The sequence below is a fragment of the Pelodiscus sinensis genome, chromosome 22 (assembly GCF_052426305.1).
Source record: "Pelodiscus sinensis isolate ZL-2025 chromosome 22, ASM5242630v1, whole genome shotgun sequence".
NCBI classification, from domain to species: domain Eukaryota; kingdom Metazoa; phylum Chordata; order Testudines; family Trionychidae; genus Pelodiscus; species Pelodiscus sinensis.
In genome coordinates, this window is record NC_143073.1 from 26,162,054 (window position 1) to 26,188,431 (window position 26,378).

Sequence of the window (26,378 nt, forward strand, 5' to 3'; positions counted from 1 at the left end):
GGATGTTTCTGGAGCGGTAGTGGTGGGGGCGGGGGTGGATGTTTCTGGAGCGGTAGTGGTGGGGGCGGGGGTGGATGTTTCTGGTGCGGTAGTGGTGGGGGCGGGGGTGGATGTTTCGGGAGCGGTAGTGGTGGGGGCGGGGGTGGATGTTTCTGGTGCGGTAGTGGTGGGGGCGGGGGTGGATGTTTCTGGTGCGGTAGTGGTGGGGGCGGGGGTGGATGTTTCTGGTGCGGTAGTGGTGGGGGCGGGGGTGGATGTTTCTGGAGCGGTAGTGGTGGGGGCGGGGGTGGATGTTTCTCGTGCGGTAGTGGTGGGGGCGGGGGTGGATGTTTCTGGAGCGGTAGTGGTGGGGGCGGGGGTGGATGTTTCTGGTGTAGTAGTGGTGGGGGCGGGGGTGGATGTTTCTGGTGTAGTAGTGGTGGGGGCGGGGGTGGATGTTTCGGTAGAGGAAGTTGTGGGGGTAGGGATGGTTGTTTCTGCAGCGGTAGTGGTCTGGATGGTGGTGGTTATTTCGGGAGTGGTGGGGGGGGTTTCGGTTGGGGTAGGTGTGGAATTAGGTCCTCCTTGGCGATTTTCTATTGCGATTGGGCTGCTGGGGGTTATCTTCCCTCTCAGAAACGTGAAGGTGTAACCCGTCGATGTCAGGGTGGTTGGAGGTTTGATCTGCTTTGCAGACGCCGACGCGCAGCCCTTTGCAGCAAACGGTGACAACGATGAACCTGTTGGAGAAATTCGGCCTGTTCTTAGGGACGCGTCGCTCCAGGACAGGGTGCTCCAATGCTGTTTATTGGCTAGTCGACTGGTCGATAGGCACTGCCGCATTCCTCGTGGGTCCGCCCGGGGCTCGTGGGGGTCCTGGTGACTCGGGGCTGCATGCGGATGCCTGCTTTGAAATCCACAAGATTCCTCTGCGGGGCTCTTGTGCATGTCAAAGCCATGGAGCCTGGTTTCAGCTGGCGAGTCCCCAGCTGACCCCGGGTCCCACGGCAGCTGCCCCTTTGAAATGAGCGGAGGTGACATTTGGGAGGGGCAGCCCACCAGACAGCTGATCCCCACATCAGCTGTGCAGCGGCCCCCTTGGGGTTTCAAAGTGGCAGCGTCTTTGCTACCCCCCACCCTTTGCTGCCTCTGTCTCAGAGATGCAACAAGGAGGGGACATCGACTAGTCGACTAGTCAAAAGACGATCCGATAAGCATATGCTTCTTGGATGGTCAACTAGTCTTTAACATCCCTAGCTCCGGGTCCTTCTCTGCCCCCATCCCTCTCTCTCTACCAGCTGGCGGTTCCCCCCGCTCTGTCCCTTTCCCACCTGCCTTCCATCCCAATCCTTCCCATGGGAAGTACCCCGTTGCCATCACCCCCGGAGGAGGGGGACATCAGTGCAGGGGGAGGGGAGCCGCGTTGGGAAGGAAACATCTCAATTCCTCTCTCCTTCTTTCCGGCCAAAACGCTCTTGGCTCCACCACGGCTCAGCTCAGACTCCGGGTCCCACCAGCTCTCTGGGGTCCTCCTGGGCTGAAACACTCCCGAGCATCCCCTCCCTGCAACCAGCTGGCAGAATGTACCTTGGTTCAGCTTGCCGGTGTAATCCAGGCAATAGGTCTCCTGCCCTGTGCAGGGGGTGACTTGGCTGTTGCAGGTTGTGGAGCCCAGAGCAAAGCAGGCTGGGCACTGCCGCCCGTTCAGGGTGGTGTTCGGGGTCACTGAAAACAAAGACAGAGAGACGGTTACCGGGTGGGTGAAACCTCGTCCCAGCTGGGGGCTGGGCCCTGCCTCGCCGAGCATGTGCAGGCCCCTCCCTGCAGCCGGGGGCATTTCTCCGTCTGTCTGGGACACAACAGTCGGCGACGGCCGCACTGGCTCGGTTCTGGATCCCGGCGAGAGTGAAGGGGAGCCGATAGGTGCGGGGAAGTTTAGATTTGAGCCTGTCCCAGCGGCTGCTCCCTCCTTCCTATGCAGCCTCACCCGTCTGATTGCGAACGGGCCCCGACTGTTCTACCCCCGCTCGCTACAGGGATTTCACTGGAGACAGAACAGACATGTGAGGAAATGGAGTTTGGGGCAATAACGGGGACAAACGGCAACAAACACAATTGTACCAGGGCTTGTCCACATGGACAATCCGACTGTAGCAATGGAGATGGGGTGTGTGGAGCGGTTGGGGTGTGATTCTGCCCAGTGCCGGTCCGATGGTCTAGCTGTCCATGTGCACCATGGCCGACACATGGGAGCTGTTTATTATTGTGCTTTGAGCTAATGCCCTTCCAAAGTGCTCCGCCCGTCGACCCCTGTGCATTGGCAGAGGTGCACCAAGAGCCAGCTCACCATCCTCTAATTGTTTGTGTGGCCGTGCCCATAATAGGGAGAAAACAAACAGACCCACAACGTACCTTGAGGTGCGGCCGAATTGCACAAATCTGTGTTGCATTGTAGAACGTTGACCCTCACGTACTGGTCCTTCCCCACGGTGAAAGAGAAGGGGCCTTTTATGTCACTGCTATAGCCGCTGAGACATTGCTTGGAGAAGAACTTCTGCTTTGTCCCGCCTTTGTGCAATAGAGGAGAGCAAAACAGAAAACGTGAGGCTGGGAGGGACCCTCGGGCAGGGGCAGGGAGGGGATTTTACCTCCTTGTGCGGCTGCTGGGATCCCGTGTCTGATTCTGGGGCCACAATTCAGGAGGGTGAAGAGGAGCCGAAGCCTAAACTGCCCCCCAGATTGTGTCAGCCAGGATGAGGTCAGAGGGTTTGTGTGCGGAGCGCAGGGGGTGGTGACGGGGATTAGGGCTAAACTTGGGGTCACGGCCACGTTAACCCACTGAATAAACCCACTGGGGACTGTGCTGGGAAAGTGTCCTGAGTGGGGTCAGAGGCCGGCGGGCGGGTGGGTTTTTGGGGAATGAATGGATAGGTAGGTACGCACACAGGTGGCTGGATAATGACCGACCACGTAAAAGCTGGGGGAGTGGAAGGGCCATTCCATCCCGTTAGGGCAGTGGCAGGATGCACCGAACTGGGTCTGTAATTCAGGTTTCCCATGTCAAAGGACAAACTGTGGGAACTGAAAGGAACTAGCAGAATGTACTGGCCTGAGCAGGTGACAGAATTTGGGAGCAGCCGGCAGGGCCCAAGGGTTCCCCTCCCCCATCTCCTTTCTAACCCCCCTCAGAAAGTGCGTTTCTCCCCGGCACAGCATCACTTCCTGCCACGCAGCCACCCCGTATAGAATTGAAAGCCCAATGCATGAAATCCCATCAATAGCGCCCGGGAGTGGCATCGGCCCCCTGAAGTCAATGGGAGCTTTGCAACTGACCAGCGGGTCCAGGTCTCCAGCCTGCCCGGCCTGCCAGTCGCTGTGTCAGAGACTGGAACAGTGCCAGAATCGACCCAGCACTGCACCCGGCCGGACTGTGCTGTGCCGGGTGCTGGGGACCCGGGAGGGGCAGTGTTGGGGTGGCCCTGGTGGCGAGGGTGGGGACAGAGGCAGGGTAAGATGTGCCTGGGGTGAAGGCAATGTCACCTACCCAGGGAAATTTCTTCTGCCACGGAGAGGCAGCCGCCCGTCGCCTGGTCGTCTTGGCAGGTCCCTGGAGCCACATCGCAGGCCTCCGTTGGGCCCAAGCACACGTTGCATGTCAGGGTCCCCGCTGGAGAGAGAAGAGCGAGTGTTTCCTTCTTACTGAGGTAACAGTGTCAGCTCGGACACGTCCCTGAGCCCAAGTCTCCCCCTGCGCCAAACAAGCCAACGGGAGAATGGGCCTGATTGTCTTTAGGACCCTCCACAATGGCACAATTTCAATGACAGACCTGCTGCTGTACCCGAGCTAGGAATTGTGGGGAGGTCCTAGACAACTGGAAATAGGCAAATGTAGTACCCCCCTTTAGAAAGAGTCTGACGGACAATCCATGGAACGACAGACCGGCCAGCCTCCCCTCCGCCCCCAGGAAAATCATGGAGGGGATCCTCAGGGAATCCATTTGGAAACTCTTGGAGGGGAGGCAAGTGATCAGGATCATGGATTCCCAAGGCCAAGTCCTGCCTGACCAGCCTGCCTGGCTTCCGTGCTGAGGTAACTGGCTCTGGCCACGGGGCAGGCAGTGGGCGTTGATTTTGGTGCCGTGTCCCGCAGTGTTGTTGCCCAACAGCTGAAGAGGTGGGGAGTGGATAAATGGAGTGTAAGGCGGGTCGTTGGGCTCAGCCAGTAGCAATCAGCGGCTTGGTGTCTAGTGAGCTGCCAGTTTCAAGCAGAGTCGGACCTAGGGCCAGTTTTGTTTAATGTCATCGTATTTCAACACACCCCTGAACATTGCTCTGAGCCACAAGAACAACCACACTCCAAGAACAGTTCTACGGGGACCCCCCCGACAGTCAAAATGACAGTCGGCACCTCTACAGGGAGAGCTTCCGCAAGCGGGCCCAGGCCGACATTGTGAGCACAAAACGTCCCATAACCGTAGTCATGCAGAACGCCGTGCGCAACCTCAACAGAAGCGCTGACATATCAACCCAAACGGCTGCTGGAGTCCACATTGCAAACAGGAGGCTGCCAGACAACTCACCCACCTCACAGTCTACAGGCCTCTTTCCCCCTGACCCCACTGAGGAATACCTAAAGAAATTACACCATCTGCTGAAGAAACAGCCTCAGCCTGGGCCAGTCCACACGAGAGACCCACTTCCTTGACACTACAGTGCAAATAAATGATGGTCACAGTATCGCCATCCTGTACCGGAAACCTACTGCCCCCTGTTCTTACCCACATGGCTCTAGCCTCCTCCCGGGGCACATCACACGACCAGTTGTCTGCAGCCAGACCCTAAGATACAACCGGCTCCGCTCCAACCCACAGAGACAAACACCCACAGGATTTCTATCAGGCATCCTTAAAACTTAAATACCGGCCTGGGGAAATGAGGATACAGACAGTGTGGCTACGTCTACACTGGCCCCTTCTTCGGAAGGGGCATGCTAATTTTGAACTTGGGAATAGGGAAATCCGTGGGAGATTTAAATATCCCCCGTGGGATTTAAATAAACATGGCCGCCGCTTTTTTTCCGGCTTGGGGAAAAGCCGGAAAAAAGCGTCTAGACTGGCGCGATCCTCTGGAATAAAGCCCTATTCCGGGGATCTCTTATTCCTACTTGAAAGCCCAACAAGGAAAAGAGCAGAAAACTGCTAGACATTCCCTACAGCCCCTAGCTTACACCCCTATAGCAGTCTGCCACCTACTATCATTCCGAGCAAGTGTGGCTATTCTTAAAATGGGAACGTGCCCACAGTATCGTTACCTCTGATTAATGCTTCCCATCAATGGCTCGTAGCCAGGCTGGGCAGGGAGGGTGTCCCTGGGTTCTGTGTGTCAGGGGCTGGAAATAGGCTGGGAATAGCCCTGCCTCCAGACACCCCCAAGTGTCCTTTCCACAGCCACACCCCTCAGCTCAGACACACCCACCTAGGGACCCACCCCTGCAACAACCCCATTGCCAACTCTGCCTACACATCTCCACCAGCCACAACACCACAAGCCCTGGCGCATCAGCCTCCACAGCAGGGGCTCCTAGACCTGCCCAGCCGCTGGTTTGATCTACGCCAGCAAGTGCCAGCCACGCCCCTCTGCCACAAACTGTGGCCATCCCGGACAGTCTCTGCGACAAGGGATAAAGGGGCACTAGTCAGACTTAGGAATGGAAACACCCGGACCTGTGGGGACACTGGAACCTGCTGGGCCCCTCAGTCATGGATTTACAAGTAGCCGTCTTCTACAAAGGAATCTCACCAGCCAATCAGAGAGAGACACTGGTAACTGGAATTCATTTGCATATTTGACACCGTCTCCCTGGGCTTGAATACTGATATGAACTGGTTGACCCACGACAAAGGCAATTTTCCCTGCCTTTGACATTTGCATTTTCACATCAGTGGACACATCCAGCCTACAATGGACAGGTAACTGGTTTTGCTGTGTTATATATCTTGGATTCTGATTCTCTACTTGTGTTAGTCTGCCAAGTGCCACAGGACTAATCATTGTTAACGAGGGGATGGATTGCACCATCAGCGAGTTTGCAGATGACACTAAGCCAGGGGGAGAGGTAGATACACTGGAGGGCAGAGAGAGTCCTAAGTGACACAGACACATTGGCGGTTTAGGCCAAAAGAGCCGAGGGGCACAAGGGATCAGAGTCCAGGAGGGTCAAGTGGCTGCAGCCGCGCACAACTCACCTCGGGCATTGACTGTCGCTAGGAGAGCAGGGAGGAGGCAGAGGAGCGAGGAAACCCCCATGGTGCTGGGAGGAGCCCGGGGCCGGGCTGGGAGCTGAACGGAGCCTTCTCACTGGTGCAGCGAACTCTGCTGGAGGGGAGCAGGAGAGTGTCAAAATTAAGATGGAAAGGAAATTCCAGATGAGACTGGGGAGTATGTGGGAGGCAGGGGGGTAACACCAGGCAACAGACCTCAGCAAATACTGATTTCTGGTTCCCTGGCAGTTCTAAAAACTCTGACCACAAATAATCTGTGTTGACCAAATTTCTCATCTTACTGAAAAGCCAAACGACATAGGGGTCTGGTTCATGGTCTGGCATTTATAATTCAGCCAATTTGAAATATTTTTTAATGTTACAGTCAACACTGAAAAGCCACCTTGAGAGAAGGAAAAATCGAAATGTCCAATTCTGGAAATGTCATTTTTTTCAAGATTTTTTTCTTTTAGCTTTTTTTTTCACTAATTTGCAGAAATGTTCGGTTTTCCCAACCCTGCCCTTTTCAATGGCAGAAAGTTTTGTTTGAAGAATTTCTCCCTGCTGGATTATGCCTCAGATATTTGCATGAATAACAGACCGGGATTCCGGCCAGGAGAGCCACGCATGGGACTATATTTTAATCCTACACGCTCCCACCCTGTTTCTTGAATTTTTACCCACGGTCCCACAAGAGAGAGATTCCATATTCCATCATGCTACTTTAGAGTACATGCTGCAATCAATACTGAAAAGAACAGGAAAAATCAAAATGTCGAGTTCTGGAAATGTCACTTTTTTCAAGATTTTTCTTTTTTTGAGGATTTTTTTCACAAACTTGTGCAAATTTCAGTTTCCCCAACCCTGTATTCATGGAAAAATGTGATTGGAGAATTTCTCCCCCCTGGATTGTGCCTCAGATATTCCCACAAATAACAGAACAGGAGTCCTGGGAGTAGAGCCTCGCATGGGACTATATTTTAATCATTTCCACCCTGTTTCTTGTATTTTTATCCTTGCACCAGCCTGCAAAGACCTTAGATCTCTAATCCCTTAAGTGAGACAAATTTCATCCTGCTACTGTAAAAACTAGTTTGGTTAATATACCACACCCAGTCTCAGCCACACACACCTCAGACATAATTTTTACCACTAAAATATGGATGAAATCTTGCATGTAAAAAGTCATTTCACTGCGGTTCTAATGGACTTCAACTCTCTTCCCACCCCCTCCTCACATTCGAGTATTTAAACCTTTCTTTAGGAAAACACTTGCTCTCTCTCGCTGCCACTTCTGACAAGCTGCTGTCATGTGCTTTGCCCCGTGGCCCCACAGTCTCTTCTTCTTGCCCATCCACCCACCCCCACAGCAAAGCACCTTTTCCTGCTCCCACAACTGTAGCAGCGAGGCCGGTGGTACCAGCAGGATTCCAGTCCGGCTGAAGGGCTCTGCCCTGGGCCAGTGTTCCCCTCCCACATCCTCACTGGCTCCAGATCTGTGCTGTCCCTTCTGAGACGGGCCAACAGCACTGCCCACCCCGGGGCCAGAGCATCCTGCCGGTCCGGAGAGGGCACCGCAGTATTTCCATGTAGCTCTCCATCCCCTCTGGCAGCCGAACGTCCTTCTTGGCTTTTCTCCTCTGCAGTGGCGCGGCGAGCCCAGGTGAGCACGGCTCCTCCTCCGGGGACACTCGGGTCCCTTCCCTGGCTCCCCTCAGCTGAGTTAGAACCTGCCAAGTCCTGGGCGCTTCAAACTCACCATCCCCCAACGTGCAACCAAACCTGAATTTCATCTGCCCTCCCGTTGCCCACGAGCCCGCCCTGACCAGATCTCCCTGGAGTTCCCGACTCACCTCGGTGTCTGTCACCTCTGCAGATTTCATCCCTGCTCCCGAGAGCCACCTCTTATCAACTGATAAATACCCAGGCAGGGGCCCTACCTCTCCACGGGTGCCACCCAGCTCAGCCCACATTTCAGATCACTTGTGGGCACCTAGCCAGATTCTTGCCAAAAACCCACAATGGCTTATTCAAGGAGCCAGAGGGAGATTAGCACCGCCCTGCCTGTGAGCAAAGAGAGGGACCGGAGTGGGTGACATTCGCTTCTGGGGCCCAGTGACTCAACTGGGAAGAGATGGATCCTGGATGCATCTCATTGCAAAACGGGCATCTGGGCACGAGTGTGGGATGCAAGAGGGGAGGGGTGGGGATGTGATAGGTCTTGTCACAGAGATGCCCTTGGGACTGTCACCTGATGGGCTGAAAACACCACAGAGCCCACCGACCTGCCTTTTTGCCTGCTGCTAAGCCAACATCTCCAGCTTCCTCGTGCCCAAGCACAGAGTTGGGGTCACAGCCCTCAGCAGAGAAACACGGGCACTCAACACAGCCCGTCTCAGGGACGGCTCAGTTCGAGGAACTCATCACAGCTCCCAGGTGCACAGCCCAGTGGGAGCAGAACCCCAGATCAATCCGCCTTACTCCGTAGAACGTTCATACAGAGCAAGCTCATAACATGCTCCCCCCTTTATCACTGTCAGAGTCATGCCCAGCTCTCCTCCCCCCCAAGGAAGAATTCTGTACAAGGGGTCTGTTCACAAACACAAGTAATTTCATTAACCGTTATAGTTTGATTTCAAGTGGCAGACAGATCAAAGTCAGTCACTAAGCAAAAGAAAACAAAACTGGCCAGTTGCGCCTGATACTCTCAGAAACCTGCTCCAGGCAGCTTCATACCCGAACTGTCGTTCTCATCACTTGGGATACCTCCCACCTCAGACCTGATCCTCCCCCTGTTCAGTCTGATGTTCCCCGCAGGCAGCTTGGGTGCTAATCTGGGGTCTGTGTGGCTACGTCTAGACTTCAGGCTTCTTTCAGAAGAAGCTTTTCCCGAAGAGATCTTTCGGGGAAACTTCTTCCAAACGGGAGCATCCACACTGCAAAAGCGATCTGCTTTTTCAACAGATAGCGTCCACACTGAATGGACGCTCTCTCGTGTGTAAGCTGTGATTACTATGGATGGAGCGGCCACCAGGGCACCTGTGTTTTTTCCTCTTTCCTCTTCTTGCGAAAGAACTCCCTCTTCCCCGTCCACACACGCCTTTTTCTGAAAGAGCTCTTTCGCAAAAAGGCATCTTCCATGTAGACAGAGGTTAACCACAGTTGGAAAAAACCCTCTGTTCTTTCAATTTTCTTTCAGAAGAACGTGATTGCAGTGTGGACGTAATTGAAAAAAACTGTGGGTAAGGCTAGATTACATTTTTTTTTAAAGCTCCGCATTTTGCGCAGCTTTTTCCAATTCGTTTGTCGGAAGAGGCTTTTCGGACATTTGGCTCGCCTCGACTGGAACGAAGAATAGCACGGCTTCCAAATGAGGAATACAGGGCGCTAGAGGAACTAGGAATACAGGGACTTCTGAAAGAGCGCGTTTTCTCTTGTGCAAAAGAATGAGGAAGAGCCAACGCGTTCCTCCAGAATCCCAGAAAAAACATGTAGTCCAGCCATACCCTGTGTAGTGTAGACATACCCTGGGCCTCTGGCGGCCGCCTCCATTGCCAGTTTCCCCCCTCGAGAGACATTTTGCCCCAGGCAGGATCCCTTTGTGCTCAACTCAACCTTAGTCCCAGTTCCAGGGGAACATTCAAGCCCCGCAAAGGGCTCTGGAAGCAGGTGTCCGTCCCCATGTCCCGGTGGGACCCAGCCCAGTCCAGGCTCAGAGGGGAAGCAAGACTATTCCCAGAGCAGTGTCCCCAGATACCGGCCTCTGTGTCCCTTCCGTAGCTCTTATGGTCCCGCTTCGCAGGGCTAAGTCAGTAGACGCGGTGCGTGTGTCATATCGCTAACTCCCACCAGGACTGCTACAGGTGGACAGACAGAACAGGCACATTCAGCCGCCTGTAACTTTTCAATGGCACGTTACATGGCATAGCTTGGGGAAAGCATGCTAGAGTCATGCTTATTCATATTCATAAGCTAATTTTCATAAAGCCTGGTGGTGACCCCCCACACCCCCGTGATCACTGCTGGAGTTTGGGACGGTGTTTAATGCGGAGACCTCCTGACTACAATGTTTGTTAGGCTCTGGTTACACCCCCGCCCAGCCTCATTATCCCTGTGACGCCGTTCGCAGGGGTGTTTGCCGAGTTCTAGGTCTCTGTCCCCGGATCCCTAGATGCTTGAAAACATTTTGGCTGCAATCTCGCTCCCTGCGCTCTTACATCATGACCCCCCTGGAAAACCAGAACAGCAGGAGAGGTGCCTGGGATTGCAGAACTAGCACCTGCCCTGGGCAACACCTCCCTGCAATCAATGGGGAGCCAATCCTGCACTGCCCCCTCCGGCCCACCTGCCCCCTGGCCAGCTCCCAGCCATGACAGACCCTGCCCTGGGAACCCAGGTCCCCCTCCCCCTTTGAACAGGGACAGCCTCCAGCTACCAAGCCCCTGGGGTCCTCATTCCCCGCAACGGCTCTTTGGGCCCCGACTTCTCCCTGAAGGCCCCCGTCCGTAACACACGTCTCTGTGCAGGCTGGGGCAGGATCTACCCCCTGCTCAACTGCCCCTGCCTGGCAGTGCCCATCCTGGACAGGACCCCCCCTCCACCTCCCGTTATTAAGCAAAACTCCCTTCCCCCCCAAGAGATGTCCACAGACAGAGGCTGTCTTCCTCCGCCCCACCCCCCGCGGCAAATTGAGTCGCAGTCCTGGAGAGGAATTAAAGAGACGCTCTCGGATTTTCTCAACCGCCTCTGCGGCTTCGCCTTCCCCTCCTTGGGCTTCAGCCCAGTTCCCTTGGTGCTGCTGACAGCTCTTGGGACAGATTCAGCTGCATCATAAAGTCATTTCCCAAAAGACGTGGTGTAACGTCGTGTGACACAGCAGCACTCAGCCCCGCTCCTTCCACCTAAGCCACAGCCAAAGGGGCAGGGATCTTACAGCCTCCAGCCAATCCCAGCTCTGCAGTGTCCCCGGCAGGTGCCCCCATGAGAGAAATCTCAGCCCCCGTGTCCCTCGCTCTGGAGTTCCTGGCCGTGCGTTCGGGCAGCAGGCAGATGCTCCCTGCTTGGCTGCGCACTGACCTGCCCCAACCCAGTGTGGGAAGCGGCCGCTGCCTGGGAACCCCTGGTCTCTGGGGAGCAGCATTTCCATGAGTTACCTGCTGCCGGGTCCACTCAGCCCTGGGGATTTGTTCCCCCTGCTCTGTGGGACCCGGCGATGGCCCATCTGGGCTCTTCTGGCTGTGCAGAGGCCTCGGGGTGAATTGGGGGAGGACAAGGCCCGGCCTCCCCCCCATCCTCCTTCCCAGGGTACTGCGGGGCCTTTACCTCCCACCCAACTGACACCCCCTGCCTGTGATCTACCCCAGCCGGGGGTGGGATTGTTCAAAATGATCAGCACAGGCAGCAGGAGCTTCTGCTCCTTCCCTGTTTGTCCCACAAACTCTGTTTCACAAGGTCTGTAGCCGCATTCAGGAGCTGTTCCTGAACAACCTGCTTGCAGGTCCCTTCACGGCCTGCCAGGCCTGTCCCTGACTCGTTTGTCTACCAGATCTGCCAGCTGGCTCTAGGCCACCTTGCCCCACCCAGCCCTTCGCTTCCGGCTTCTAGAGGGCCCCCTGGAGATTTCCGGTGTCATCTGAGACTGTTACAACCAAACTCTGACATTGACCATCGTCTGCAACAACCCTCCCAGGCAACTTCCCGGGAAGCGGCCAGAGCTCTCCTGGCGAATTTGGCCGTCAGTGTCACCATCTTGGGCTCCTTGGGGATGGAGGGGAGGGTCCCAGTCTGCAAAAGGAGATGGGATGTTTGGGCAGAGCTGCTCCCCCTTGCAGGTTTGTGGGGAGCTGGATCCTGCTGTGTTGGGCTGTTGCTTCTTCCAGGCCCAGGTAGCCAGTTCAGGCTTTTGAGCTGCCCTCTGGGCCTCCAATTCTTAATCTTTTTCAAGGTCTATTAAGTCCTGGGCCCTTGAATGCGCTGGGTTTGGGGTTTCCTTTGGGGCTCCCAGTTCTCTCTGCTGCGGAGCCGAGACCTGCTCACGGGAAGCTTTTCCCCCGGCTATTTGCTTGTCAGTCTGCAAATTGTTGAATCCCCTCTGTGCTGGGTCCGTTCTCCCTCTCCCAGCCAGGGCCCTGCCGCATCTCGCTGGGCTGCTGTCTCCCAGCCTGCTCTGCACTTGCTGACTTGCCTGCCCCTGCTCCCTGACCTGCAAGAGGCCAACAGAGAATAACAAACCATCAGCCCCTTGGGCTGTTCTCACCCACGGCACTTCCCACTCGCTTAAACTCACCGCGGGAACCCAGGGCTCAAGCTGCACACGACCCTGCACGACTCTGCCACTGGGACGGGTCGGGTCACAGAGATCCCCTTGGGACTGTCACCTGCTGGGCTAGAAACACCGCACAGCCTTCTGACCTGCCTTTGGGGTGCCCCAGACTATGTCAGCTGAGCCAGGCCCTCTGGCCTCCTCCAGCCGTGGCACAGTGCTGGGGTCCGAGCCCGCAGCCGAGTGACACAGGCACTCAACACGGCTCAGCTCAGGGAAGGCCCAGTCAACAGAAGTCGTCATAGCTCCCAAAGGCACAGCCCACTTGGACCAGAATCCCTGATCAATCTTTCTTACCCTGTATAAAGTTCCTACAGGGGAAGCTGATAACATGGTCCCCCCTTTATCAGTGAGAGAGAACGACGTGCCCCGCTCTTGTCCCCGCAATTAGCGATTCTTTACACTGGGTTTGTTAACAAAGAAAAGTGGTTTTATTGAATATAGAAGGCAGGATTTCAGTGGCTGCAAGGACCAGGCAGGATAGAAGTGGTGGTAAGAGATAACAGACAGATCAAAGTTAGTTACTAAAGAAAATTAAACGAAATGCACCAGTTAAGTTTAATACTCTTAGAAACTTGTTCCGTGCAACTTCTGCTGTAGTTCTCATCTTCTTTTCTCACAAACCACGAAGCGTTCCAACTCGGGCCTGATCCTCCCCCCTGTTCAGGCTTAGATGTTTCCCGCAGGCAGCTTGGGTGCTAATCTGGGGTCTCTGGGTGTCGGGCAGCCACACCCATTGTCCAGTTTCCCTCTAGAGAGAGATTTTGACCCTTAGGGTCTTTGACCCTTAGGCTCTTTGTGTTGTGCTCCTCTGACCATCGGCCAGCATGAGGTGCAGAGGGATAGAAAATGCCACAGTCTCGGTGGACCCCCAAATGATCCAGGGCTGGATAGGCCCCTTTCTTTCCCCCCACCAGCCTTTTCCCCAAGGAAACCTGGGCCCACCCTCTGCTCTGGGATCCAGCCCAGGGCCCTGTAGTAACAGCTGCCTATAAACATCTCCAACACCTGCAACTAGACAACTACAAAACGCTGGGCTACTTCCCCAGCACCTTCCTTTTCTCACTCTTCCTACTGGTATCCCCGGGGCCTGTTCCTCCTGACCTCCCTGCAGCTCTCCCTCCGTCCTCTCACCTCCTCACGCCTTAACTGCAGGGAAGCTCTTTTTAACGAGTCTCAATTGGTTTGTTAATTGGCCCCAGGTGTTCCTACTAGCCGTGGCTCACCTGACTCTGCAAGCCCACATAATTAGCTCCTGGTGCTAATTGTCCTGATTGATTATGGCAAGTTCTTGCTGGTTCTGGACTAGCCCCTGACAGTTACGCTGGGAACAGAGATTTACTCAGGCTGAGGCTAATATGCCTCCCTTCCATCCCTCTTTTGTATCCTTCTGGCCTGACCCTGTCACATATTGCCCCCCTCCCCCGACACTCAACACCGTGGGGTAGGGCAACGTGGGTCCTCGTGCAGTGCACTTGTCACAGACCCTCTGCATTGCCATGGTGGCTCCTGGCCTGGTGCTGTATGGAGAACTGGAGGGTGGCAGGGTCAGAAACCGTCTGGTCGCGCTCGCGTTCTTGTTGCGCTGCATCAGCTGAAGGGTACACAGTCGCTCCCGAGGGTAAATTGTCAGCCCGGTAGGTAGGACTGGGGCATCCCCTCTCAACCACGTCCCATTTCTGTTCTCCTCGGAGGAGTCTGCTACAGAGCTAGGGGGCTGGGCGCTCGTCCTCTCCGACCCTCTCTGACAACCCAGCTCCCAGCCCGCCTCGGACACAGCTGTCTGGAGGATGAACTCCTTGTCAAAGCCAGGAGCTATGAGTCCCAGTTACTGCAGAGAGCCACGTGCAGATCTGAGAATGCTTCCTCCGCTATGTCAGACTGCTTTGCTGTATCAGGACCCCGGGCTTTTATCAGGCCCTTCGGGGGACTTGCACTGGTAGCAAAACGGGGCATGAACCATCTGCAGAGCCTCACCACACCCAGGAATGCGTGGGCTTGTTTTTTCCTATTTGGCCAGAGCCCATTCTGGCTGGTCTCCAGCTTATTCACTTGGGATTTTACAACACCTTTTCCTAAGAAATAGCTGAGGCATTTGGCCTCGGCAAGTCCTATTGCACACTTGGCTGGGTTCACCGTAAGGCGGGCCTGCCTTAAGGAATCTAGCACAGCTTCCGCCTTTTCTAGGGGAGTCTCCCAGTCAGGGGTATGGATTATTACCTCGTCTAGGTATGCTTCCGCGTAATCGGTATGAGGGCGCAGGGCGGGGCCACGACATTTTGGTACCTGAGGAGGGGAGCTCAAATGACGCCTCACTTCGGCCAAAACTTTGAAAGGTCCCAATCCTGCCTCCTTCCTGTTCTCCTCTTCTCCTGGGACTGCTCTGCTACCTACATATGCACCAGCAGCAGACACAAGTTTCTACACTCTGGAGCCTAGTGGTGCCCCCCCCCACACACACACACAGTCTGGCACCTGAGGCGACTGCCTCAGTTTACCTCATGGTAAGGCCGGCCTGGTGAGGGCGTAGGAGCATGTCGGGGGGTGGCTGGTGCCCCATGCAGGCCGAAAGGGAGAACAGTTTGTTGGACTAGGACCTTGGGTGAGAAAATGTCGGTTTTTTTCTTTTCCCTCCTTGGCCAAGGGGATCTGCCAATAGCCCTTTGTTAAATTGAGGGTGGTGAAAAAACGGGCATTGCCCAGGCGGTCAACTAGCTCATCGAGGTGGGGTCTGGGATGTGTGTCACACTTGCATCCCTCATTCACCTGCCAAAAGTCATTACCGCACAAGCCCAAATCCCTCAGCCTCTCCTCGTAGGTCATGTGCTCCAGCCCCCGAAGCATTTCCATCGCGCTCTGCTGAACCCTCTCCAATGCGTCCACGTCCTTTCTGCAGTGGGGGGCTGTCATGGCTCCTTCCCCACTCTGGCATGATAAATACCAAAGTGGGGGCCAGCAAGTGTACCCCAAAACCTTATCTACCAGGCTTTGGCATAAAACATCCCCCCCGAAATCTTAAAACTCTAGGTTTTGGGAATAAAACTTCCGCTGCCACCACCTAAATTAATAAGGAAACCAGGGGAGAGACCATTTGGGAAAATCTCACCGCTAAAGTAAAAAACAGGACACCACCATTAACCAATACCAGGTTAATAAAAGGAAAAGAGAAAACTTGTATTATTACCGCACTAGTCCTGTTGCAAGCATAATGACTAGATGGAAAAGTAACAAATGGAAAAACTCCATGGGCCTAGAACTTAGTGGGCCTAAAACTTACTCATGGGCCTAGAATTCCATGGACTTAGAACTTACTCATGGAGAAACTCCATGGCTGCATCTAGACTGGCAAGTTTTTCCGGGAAAACTTGCCAGCTGTCTATACTGGCCGCTTGAATTTCTGCAAGAACACTGATGATCTCATGTAAGATTGTCAGTGTTCTTGAGGAAATGCTAAGCTGCTCCCGTTCGGGCAAAAGCCCTCTTGCGCAAATGCTTTTGCGCAACAGGGCCAGTGTAGACAACGCGGTATTATTTTCCGCAAAAATGCCCTGATCGTGAAAATGGCGATCGGGGCTTTCTTGCACAAAACCGCGTCTAGATTGGCACGGATGCTTTTCTGCAAAAAGTGCTTTTGCGGAAAAGCATCCCTGCCAATCTAGAGGCTCTTTTCCGCAAATGCTTTTAACGGAAAAACTTTTCCGTTAAAAACTTTTGCAGAAAATCATGCCAGTGTACACGTAGCCCATGGGCCTAGAACTTAGTTACAAAGAAAAGCACAAACATCTTTTAAAAAGTGCCCAGAGCAGATCCCATACCCAAGCCATAAAACAATGAAACCTAACGGATTGATCGAAACTTTACCCTACTTACAGAAAATGAAGAGTCTTTGCTCGGAGGGAGACATAGTGTCTGTCCCTCACAATGGCTGCTGAGAACTGCCCAGAACAAAGGAGGGAAAAACCAAAAATTTCTTTGTCCCAATTTGAAATTCCTACCTCCATTCCTATTGGCTACTCCACCTGGTTAGGTGGAGTTAACCCCTTAGTCCCCAGGCTGCTGGCTAACCCTCATAATCATGACAGGGGCCCAGAATTGGACGCAACACTCCAGATGTGGCCTCTCCGGTGCCAAACAGAGAGTAGGATTCCTGCCTTCAGAGCAACTCTTTTGCAGCAGGGGGAGACCCTCGGCCCACAGGCTAGGAAGGGGTCCCGCCCCCCAAGCCTGGGGTTTATCGGGCGCCCGGGTGGAACGACCCGGAATGGCAAAGTCGTGTGGCTGGAACCAGCTCAGCAAGAGGAGCTCCCCGCTGTGTGTTCCAGGGGACAGCCAGGGGACAGCCCCGCACCCGAGCGGCTTCTGGGGAGCCGAGCCCAGCTGGTGCTCCCTGCTGGCCAGCCCCTGATCGCCCCATGGCCCAATGTTTGGGAAAGGGAGACAGGCCAGCACAGGAGCCCCCTAGTCCCTGGGCACCGGCTGAGCCAGGGCACCTGGCCATGAGCCCGAGAGCAGCCACTAGGGTGGCCAGATGGTTTCAGAAAAAATACCCAACACCACCAATAAAAAAACACACCAGGAAAAAGTTTGTTGAGGAAAAAAAAAAGGAGCCTGAGAGTTGTTGAGCAAAAAAAAAAAACCCACCGTGGCCCCTTTAAAAACCAAGTAGCGATGTGTTTTGCCTCCCTGCACCAGGCCAGAACCTGGTAAGCACTAGGGTGGCCAGGCTGCCGCCGTACTGAGCCAGACAGGCCGGGATTTTCACCTCCTGGCCGGGAAAAATCAGAAAGTACCAGACATGTTTGGTGTCCGGTATTTTCTGAATTTGTTTACTGGACAGGAGGTGACAATAGCGGACTGTCCGGTTCAATACCAGGCACCTGGCAGCCCTAGTGGCCACAGTGCAGCTGCCCTTCCCTCTCCTCGGCCCTGCAGACCCCACAGAGGAGGCTGCTAGGAGCCGGGGGAGCCTCTGGGTCTGCCGTACTGTGCTGCCAGGCCCTATCAGCCACCGCGCAGGCCCAGACCTTTCCCTCTCCCATCCCGCCTCTGTGCCAGGCTCCCTCCCACCACTGGGTTCCAGCACCATGGAAGGTCCCGGCAGCTGCTGGATCCAGGCACGGCTCTGTGCCGCCTCCCAGTGGGAGAGGAGCCCAGGTGCAGGCACAGGCCTTCCCGCTGCTGCGGGGGGGCAGAGTGACCCAGGGGAGCCCCCACTGCTCCTGGGAAGGGTCATTTCACCTTGTCGCTGCTGGGAGGGGAGGGGAGGCTCAGCCCCCGTTCTGGGACCCTCTAGCAATGGGAAGGAGTGAGACGGGCTGGATCATAGACGTCCCTTTGGAGCTGTCCCCAGCTGTTCTGATCACGCCACTGACCCCCACCTGCCTGCCCTCTGGGGCTCCCCACCAGCTTCTCTGGGATCTGCCAGGCAAAGCACAGAGTTGGGGTCCCCACTCCCTGCTGAGCAGCACGGACCCTGACTCCGCTCAGCTCCGGGAGGGCTCAGCACCTGGGAAACCAACCCCCAGAAGGGCCTCAGCCCCCGATAAATCCCTCTCACCCTGGGTAAAAGGGGCACATGGAGAAAGCCTTTGTCATTCACGGAGAGAGACGCACACTGGTGCTCACCTCCCCGGCAACACTTATTTACACTGGTCTTGATAATAAACAAACAGACTTTTATTAGGTGTAAGAAGTAGGCTTGACGTGGCTGCAAGTGAGACGAGGCAGATCAAAATGAGTTACTGCATTGAAATGCACAGAAACGACCCCGGGTCACTAGTTCTAATCCCCTAAGAAACTCGATAAATGCAAATCGGGAGCCACGGGGCCCGGGCAGGGCGGGGGGTCAGGAGAGCAGCTTCAAGACCAGCAGCCCCGTCAGGCCAGGCAGGCAGAGGGCGAAGGGGACTTGCCCCGGAGCCGGGCTGGTGCCGCTGGTCGTGGCCGTGGTGGCTAGGGGAGTGGATGGTAGGGAGGTGGTGGGCGGGGGGGTGGTGGTGGGTGCTCTCTCCGCTGGGGTGGAGGTCGCCTGACCAAAGAGGTATCTGGAGTTCCCGGCTGTCAGGAAGGTTCCGGATTCAATGTCCTGCACAGACGCCGAGGCGCAGCCCTTGGCAGCGAACGGGGAAAGGCTTGATCCTGAGAGAAAATTGGCCTTTTATGGGGCACTGGCAGCTCTGGGTTCTCCTCCATCGCCTCCCCTCTATTCCCACCAGCCGGTGGTTCCCCTTCTGCCTCCCCTTCCCACCCGCCTGGGCATCTCCCGGCTCTGGCTGCACCAGGCCACAGCAAGGCAGGTGCCTGGAGCCCTCTCGCCTCCCCCGCCCCCCACAGGAGCCTGGCGCTGGGGTTGGGAACGGAGCTGTGGCCGGGAACACCAGGGAACATGCCGGCTCTCCCCGCCCCCGACAGCCCCACTCGATTTGGTTATTTTATAACCACCCCAGAGCGACGGGAGCCCTGGGCCACACTGAGAGCAGGAGCTGCCTCACGGAGCAACAGCAGCTTAGCTCCACCTTAGACATCAAGGAGGTGGGGACTAGTGGTTAGAGCAGTGGGGAGGGGGAGCCAGGACTCCTGGGTTTCCTCCCCAGCTCTGCATCCTTGTCATCACAACCCTCCCCTGGCAAGTACCCCGCTGCCATCACCTCAGAGCAAGGCGGCATCACTGTTGGGGGGTGTTCGGCGGGGAGGGAAACGTCCCAATTCCTCTCGCCTTCCCTCCAGCCAGAACCCCTCTTGGCGACCCCACCCGCCCAGGGCTCCGCACAGACTCCGGCTCCCACCAGTTCTTGGGAGAGCTCCAGGGGCAGGACTTTCCCAGGCAGCCCCCGCCCTGCGGCCAGCAGGCAGAACGTACCTTTAATGATCTCCCCAGTGAAGTCGATGCAGTAGGTCTCCTCCCCGGTGCAGAGGATGGCTTGGCCGGTGCAGGCGCTGGCGTTCCGAGCCAGGCAGGCCGGGCACTGCAGCCCGTTCAAGGTGCTGTTCTCCTGGGGCACTGAGAACCCAGAGACACGGTCACGGAGTGGAGTTTGATCCTCATCAGCCCCACTGCCCTGCATTGCCCAAGCCCCAGGGCATTGCTCCGTCTGTCTGTCACCCGGAGCCTCTCCCTGCTCCCTGCTCCCTCCGATGGGTTCCCGCTTTTCCGGGCATTCCCGGGCTCCCAGAGCCGGGGCCCTGCTGTGTCTGGGAGATGTCAGAAACGCCCTCCTGCCGTCTGATCTGCCCTGCCGCCTCCGGGCCTCTCAGCGCCCACAGCTGGTCCATGGCTCCCGCCTGCCCAGCATGCTGGGGGGCGTGACACAGCCATACCCAGTGGCGGGAGGGGCCAGGCAGACACAAGGCAGGTGGGGTCGAGCCTGGGGCAGAAGGTGGCACACTCAGAGCTCTGGCCTGGGATAGGAGGGTGGGAGAAGAGGAGTTTGGGGGACACTGGATCCTTGGCAAGGCAAGTTACAAGGAACATTCTGTCCAGTATCAGAGGGGTGGCCGTGTTAGTCCGAATCTGCAAAAGCGGCGAGAAGTCCTGTGGCACCTTAGAGACTAACCGAAGTGTTGGAGCAAAGACCCCCTTCGTCAGATGCCTGTAGTGGAAATTTCCATAAACATTCTGCGGCTGGGGATGCAGGTTTTGGGGCTCAGGGCTGGGGCAGAGGTTTGAGGGAAGGGGGGTAGGGCTGAAGGCTCAGATCAAGGCCTGGGCTGAGTTGTTTGGGGTGTGGGGGGGGCTCAGGGCTGGGTCAGAGGTTTGTCCACGTGAGCAGTTCAATGCTGGGAGGTGGAGGGCCAAGGAGGCTGCCCAGGTCTGACTCTACCCTCTGCAGCCTGCCACAGCCTAGCCGTCTGACACACGTGAACTGTTCTTTAGTGATAGTGGGTGGCCCTGGGGCCTGTCAGAGACTACCAAACGTATCGAGGTTCGTGAGGTTTCGTGGGCACAGCCCACTTCCTCAGAGGCACTGGAGTGGAAAGAAAAGAAAGCGAGATCTGTACAGCAGCAAAAGAAGTACCCACCAATTGTAGGCCCCATGCTAATGAGCTTGGATCTGTCCCATTCAGAGCTTTGGATGTGCAAACACGGATAGTAGAGGCAGGGGAAATTGGCTTTGTAATGCACCAAACAGTGAATGCCTTTGCTCGAGCCCAGGGTAACACTGTCAAGCTTGCAAATGAATTCCAGTTCTGGCTCCCTCTCTGGAACTGGGGGGTGAAATTGCTTTGTACAATGGCTGCTTTTACATCCATGACTGAGTTTGTGTGTGACCATTTGTGATTATGTCCAGTTCTCCTTTGGCCCAGAGACTGGCCGGGTCTGGCCACTGTCCATGGCAGAGGGGCATGGCTGGCCCTGGATGTCCTAGAGCACATTGGGGCATGGGCAGGTATAGGAGCCCCTGATGTGGTGGCTGACGGGGGCTAGGGCCCATGGTGGTGTCGCTGGTGGAGATGTGTGGGCAGCGTTAGCACCGGGGTGTGTTGCAGGGGTGGGGCCCTGGGCGGGTGTGTGTGAGGTGTGACCTGTGGCTGCTGGAAAGGATTTGCTTCAGGTCAGGGGTTGTCCTGTCCCCAGGCCTGTGAGGGGAGCTGTTCACCAGCCCGGCTGTAGATTGTCAATGATGCCCCGGCGGGGAGTGAGCTGGGGCCAGGCCCCTCTCAAGGGGCTCTCACGACCTGTTGTCGCATCAGCCAGGGACACCCGGAGAGCCAGACTCACCCCGCTCAGCGCCGACTCATTGTGCAGGTGAACAAGCCCTTGAACCGGGGCCCCGGGAGCCCAGCGCGAACTCACCGGCCAGCAGAGCGGTGTTGCACTTCTCCGTGGCGTTGCATCGCGAGGTGTTGAGCCGCAGATACAGCCCGCGCCCCACGGTGAGCGTGAGGGGCCCCTTGATGCCGCTGTTGTAGTCGGGCAGGCAGCCTTTGACATAGCCCGTGGCCGGGGTCCCGCCTGTGTCAGAGAAAACCAAGGGAGGGGCTGGGCGCAGCGCCTTGCGCTGGAGCTGGGAGGTGATTTCACCTCAGCGTTTGGCTGTGGGGAGCCCGGCCCAGTCCCGGGGCCCTGTTCCAGCAGGAGGGGGTGCAGCTGGGAGCTCGGCGGAGCCGGGAGGCTGGTCGCAGAGTTAGAAACCTGCCTCGGAGCCAGAGACTCCAGGGCTGCGTCGATGCAGGTTGGCCCAGTGGGGTGACCAGGGACCTCTCTGCCAGCACCCGCCCGGAGCAAATCTCCACTGGAGGGCTCCTGGGTGGAGCGGGGAGGGTCTGACCCCGCCTGGGAGCTGGGAGCGGCCGCCAGACAGACTCGGGCTGGGAATGAGGTGAATGTTTCTCACCATGAGGGGAATTAGCCCCTGGGCCCATCCCCCCGGGGCCGGGGCGGGTTCTCCGCCATGGACCGTGTGGGAAGCCAGAGGGGATTGTTTTCGTCCAGCTGTAGGGATGTGCGGGGGCAGGTCTCTGGCCTGTGCCGGGCAGGGTCGCACGAGATGCTCACGAGGGTCCCTGTGGCCCTGCAGGCCGGGAATCGGTGGCCGTGTGCAGTGCTGGGTTAACTGGGCTAGCCATGCCCTGGTGTGAGCATCCGCACGGCTGCACCCGCAGGGGATAGAGCCACAGATGTAGCTGGAGCAAAGAGCCCTGGCACGCAGCCAGCAGTGGCTGGGGAGCCCGTCTGGAGCGGTAGCGGGGGGGCTGCCTGAGCTGGGGATCCCCAGGGCCAGGCGTGCTGACTGCAGGGCAGGGCAGCGGGCTGGGAGGACGGCAGTGGGGACCTCACTCGGGACTGCTCAGTCACAAGGGTGCTGGGCCAGACAAGGCAGGTGGGGTTCTCTGGTTCTGGGAACGGAGGGTTACAATCGGAGGGCGCCTGTGGCCGTGGCAGGACAGATATTCCATAGCAGCCCCCAGCCGGCTTCAGTCCTGAGCTTGACACGTTTCCGGGGGGGGGGGGGCTGCTCATGGCAGGTGTCTGCAGTGGCCGGCCGTGGGGCTCTGGCTGGGGTGGACCCGGCGTGACGACGGAGAATTCCCCAGGGGACGGACCAGCAGGTTGCGCCCACGTACTCAGGGCCTTGCCAGTCTCCGTATTTAGGGCTTGGGAAGGAATTTTCCCCCAGCTCAGATTGGCAGGGACCGGGGGTGGGGGCGGGTTTCACCACATTAGAGTGTACAAAGGGAGCTGACTGACACACCGGGCCTCTGGGAAAGGCGGGGGATTGGCTCCTCGTTCCCAGAAGGGGCGGGGCCTCAGGTGGAAGGGGCGGGGCCAAGGCAGGCGATTTAAAGGGCCGGGTGGGAGGCGGGGCCACCTACTCAGCGTGGTTTCTCCCGCCAGCGAGCGGCAGCCTCCGGCGCCCTTCCTCACCGAACAGGTCCCTGTGGTCGTCTCGCAGGCAGCTTCCATGCCAGAGCACGACTCACAGGTCAGGGCCCCCGCTGGAGACAGAGAAACCACAGACGTGTCCCTCGTCCTGCGGGGCGGCAGTGACGCGGCCCTGAGCCCGACCCCCCCTCCAACCCAGCCCCCCTCCTCCACCGGGTCAGGTTGGGGTGCGTGAAGGGGGTAGTGCTTTTCCCAAGCTCCGCCCACCAAATAAGCTCCGCCCAGCCCAGATGTGCTTCCCATGGTGCAGGTGTTCGCAGTACCAGGGAGTCGCTCGCGCCACAGTGAGTTGTCGGCCGTGTCCAGTGCACCACATGGGGCTGCTGGCAGCCCCCCCATTACCCCAACAAACCGCTCATGTGCCCTTTCTATTGCAGGGACACCATGCGAACCCCCCATCCTCCGCCTGGCGCCAAAGGCCTCATATTCCCCATCCCCCAAACCATGATCCTGCCCATTCCCCCCATGCCAGGGACACTGTGCCCCCCATTTCCCCACCCCCATCCCATGGATCTCGCCCCCTTCTCCCCACATGCTAGAAGCAAGGAGTGCCCCCTGCTTCCCCTCCCCTATATCAGGGGCTGGATGCGACCCTCGGCTTGCCTGGATCCAGCCCCCGAGGCTCAGGGACCACTGCACCAGCACTGGGGATCCCACACTGGAGCTCCCGCCCCCCTGGTACCTCCCCGGGGGCTGGAGCGCACAGAATGCAGTAGGCTGGGCCCCTGGCGCGCGAGGGGAATGTGGGGAGGGTCTTTCACCTTCTCAGACGGGGCCACAGTGAAAGGTTTGTTCCCACTTCTCACTTGTGTGCGGCCCCCGACTAACTGTTCTGTGGGTCAGTGGCCCCGACCCAAAAACAGTTCCCCAGCCCTGCCCTATATCATGGGCCTTCCCCCCCGCCCACCAAGGGTCTCTGGTCGCCCCATTCCCTACCTGTGGGGAGTGGGAATTGAAGGGAAAGAACATGGCTAAGCAGAAGAAAAGGCCGGTCCCTGCCCCACGTGACTGATCCGCAGGGTATTACCCCCACGCGTGGCCACCCCATGTCTCCAGGCGATGTGCACAAGCAGCACCCCCACCCGTCAGCCCTCGTCCACTGGCCCCACGGCGTCTCTCGTGGGCAGGCTCCATCTGGGCGCAGCCCACACCAGAGCCTCCCGCCCGGGGGAGCAGAGCCAGCCTTTCCGAAGGGCGCCCCGTCTCCCAGTGTGGAGCCGGGTGGAGCGTCCGCTCTCCCATCCCCCTGGACAAGCTGGTACCAGGATCAGTCCCACCGTGGAGCGTTCCGGACTCGACTCCCACCCACCGGATCTCGCCCTGCCCTTCTGTGCTGGGATGCAGAGCCCTCTGCCGCCGGTGGCAGGCCAGGTCCCCGGCGATGCTCCGGGCAGTGTCATTTCCTCCCCTTCGTGCTGCCCCAGCCATGCCGAGGGGCCTGCGCCGAAATGGGCCCCTGGGGCAGTATCCAGTCAGTGCGTCCCTCGGGCCTGGGCTGCCCCAAATGGGGGGTGGAGCTACCATGTTCGGAGGTGGGGGAGGGTAAAAAATCCACCCCCTGAGCTCCACAGCGAGGTCGACAGAACCCCAGAGTAGATGCACTGAACCGAGGGGGGAACGTTCCCCTCGGTTTGGCCACCCTCGCTCGGGAGGTGACCCCTCCAGGGAGGGAAACTCCCTTCCACGGGGCAGGCAGATTCTGCCCTACGGGCTCTGCCGGCCCCATTCCAGCACCGTGGCCAAGCCGCCACCATAACCGTCGTGTGGACAGGCCCTTGTGCCCCCAGGGCTAGTCCTAGCGCCCTGCACGTGCGGTAGGAGCCCTGATCGGGGAGCCAAGGGGCGCGAGGGGTTGAAATCCAGGAGGGTTAAGTGGCTGCAGCCGCAGACGACTCACCTTGGGCACTGGCTGTCGCTAGGAGAGCAGGGAGGAGGCAGAGGAGCGAGGAAACCCCCATGGTGCTGGGAGGAGCCTGGGGCCGGGCTGGGAGCTGAACGGAGCCTTCTCACGGCTGGTGCAGCGAGCTCTGCCGGAGGGGAGCAGGAGAGAGATGAGGCCGAAATGAGAACGCAAAGGGAATTCCAGCCAGAGAACCAATTTTTCCTTCCCTGGAAGTTCTAAAAAGTCGGGAAAAAATCAGGGCCGCCCTTATTTCTTGGGCAACTGAACCGTCGAACAGAAAAGGCTTTTCCTTCCTTGTCATGCGCGTAACAGAGAGGGGCTTGCAATGAACTCTGCTGGCAGCTGTGACATGAAATCTCTACTACTGGAAATACCACGACAAAACAGTTCAGCTTTTTTTCCTCCTGGAGCAAGGCAGAAAAAGGGAGACAAATTCGGAAACGTTCACTCAGCCCAAACCAGCATTTTTCAGTGGAGAAAGACTGTGGTCAAGAATGTCTCTCCACTCCCTCCCTCCCTGAAATAACAGCACCAGAGCCCCGGGGTGGAGCTCACGCCCGCTTCCGCATTGTGTCTGTTGGAGAGAGTTTGCAGGTCTGTCTGTCTGTCCAAGATTTCCTCTGTCTGTGAGTCCCTTTGTCCAAGAACTCCTACCTGGCCAGAGTGAGGACACCTCCCTCCAACCGCCGCCAATTCAGCAGGCAGCTTCCCCTGCTCCCTTAAAGCAAGGTCAGGCTTTGGTTGTGCCAGGACAATGGGAGGTGCCTGGAATTTGATTGTTTTCCATAACAGGGAAGGAGGGGGAGTCTGACACCCGCAGCCCGTCCTGAAGGACCCAAGCGGCGCCAGGCAAACCTCCTAGTACAGATATAAACTGACGTCAGACACTTGTTTACCATGAAACGTATAACACAAATCTTGCATGAACCATGTCAAGTATTTTCCTCCTGTTGTACTAGACGTCGAATCCCTTTCTGTCCCTTCCTCGGGTATAGAAACCTCAATTTCACAACCCCCTGCTTTAGGTTCCTGCAATTCTGTTTACGACCAGCTGCGGCCGTGGGATTCCCCCGTATCGCTGCCGTCTGCACGTTCCCTTGCAACAATCAAGACTCGGCCTCATCTGCCGTCCCGTCGCCCGTTAACCCCGCTGTGTCCAACCTCCCTGAAGGTCCCACTCACCGCAGTAAGTTGCCTCCTCTGCAAATGTCAGCACCGCCTCACCCACGCACCTCCCCACCCCCACCCTGCAGGTCATTGGAGACCCTTTGAGGTGGGCTCCGAGCAGAGGTGCGAGGCTGCTGCTTTTCGGCTTTTGCCATCCCCCCGAGTTCCGGTGAATTGCTGCTGTTTTTGAGCAGGACGAGGCAGGGGACGGGGGCTGGCACCATGAGCCCTTCTGCAGAGCTCGAAAGCTTGTCCCTTCCCCCCTAACACTGGGAGTGGCCTGGCTACTGCGCTGTGCACCCTGTCTTCTGGCTGTTGCCTGTTTCTCCTCCATGGCCGCCTGTCCCAGGGCTGCCTCGATTC

The 26,378-nt window shown here is 57.3% G+C and overlaps 2 long non-coding RNA genes across 2 annotated transcripts; both read right to left on the reverse strand.

Moving 5' to 3' along the window:
• Positions 1-573: 573 nt before the first annotated feature.
• On the reverse strand, positions 574-25,027 carry LOC142819652 (uncharacterized). Its single transcript, XR_016347737.1, has 4 exons — positions 24,843-25,027; positions 3,524-3,646; positions 1,567-2,547; positions 574-719 (listed from the first exon to the last, which is right to left on the reverse strand). It is a non-coding gene; the product is annotated as an uncharacterized LOC142819652 (long non-coding RNA).
• Positions 18,255-21,466, reverse strand: LOC149521892 (uncharacterized). The gene is made up of 3 exons (XR_016347739.1): positions 21,356-21,466; positions 19,421-19,561; positions 18,255-18,699 (listed from the first exon to the last, which is right to left on the reverse strand). It is a non-coding gene; the product is annotated as an uncharacterized LOC149521892 (long non-coding RNA).
• Positions 25,028-26,378: the final 1,351 nt, after the last annotated feature.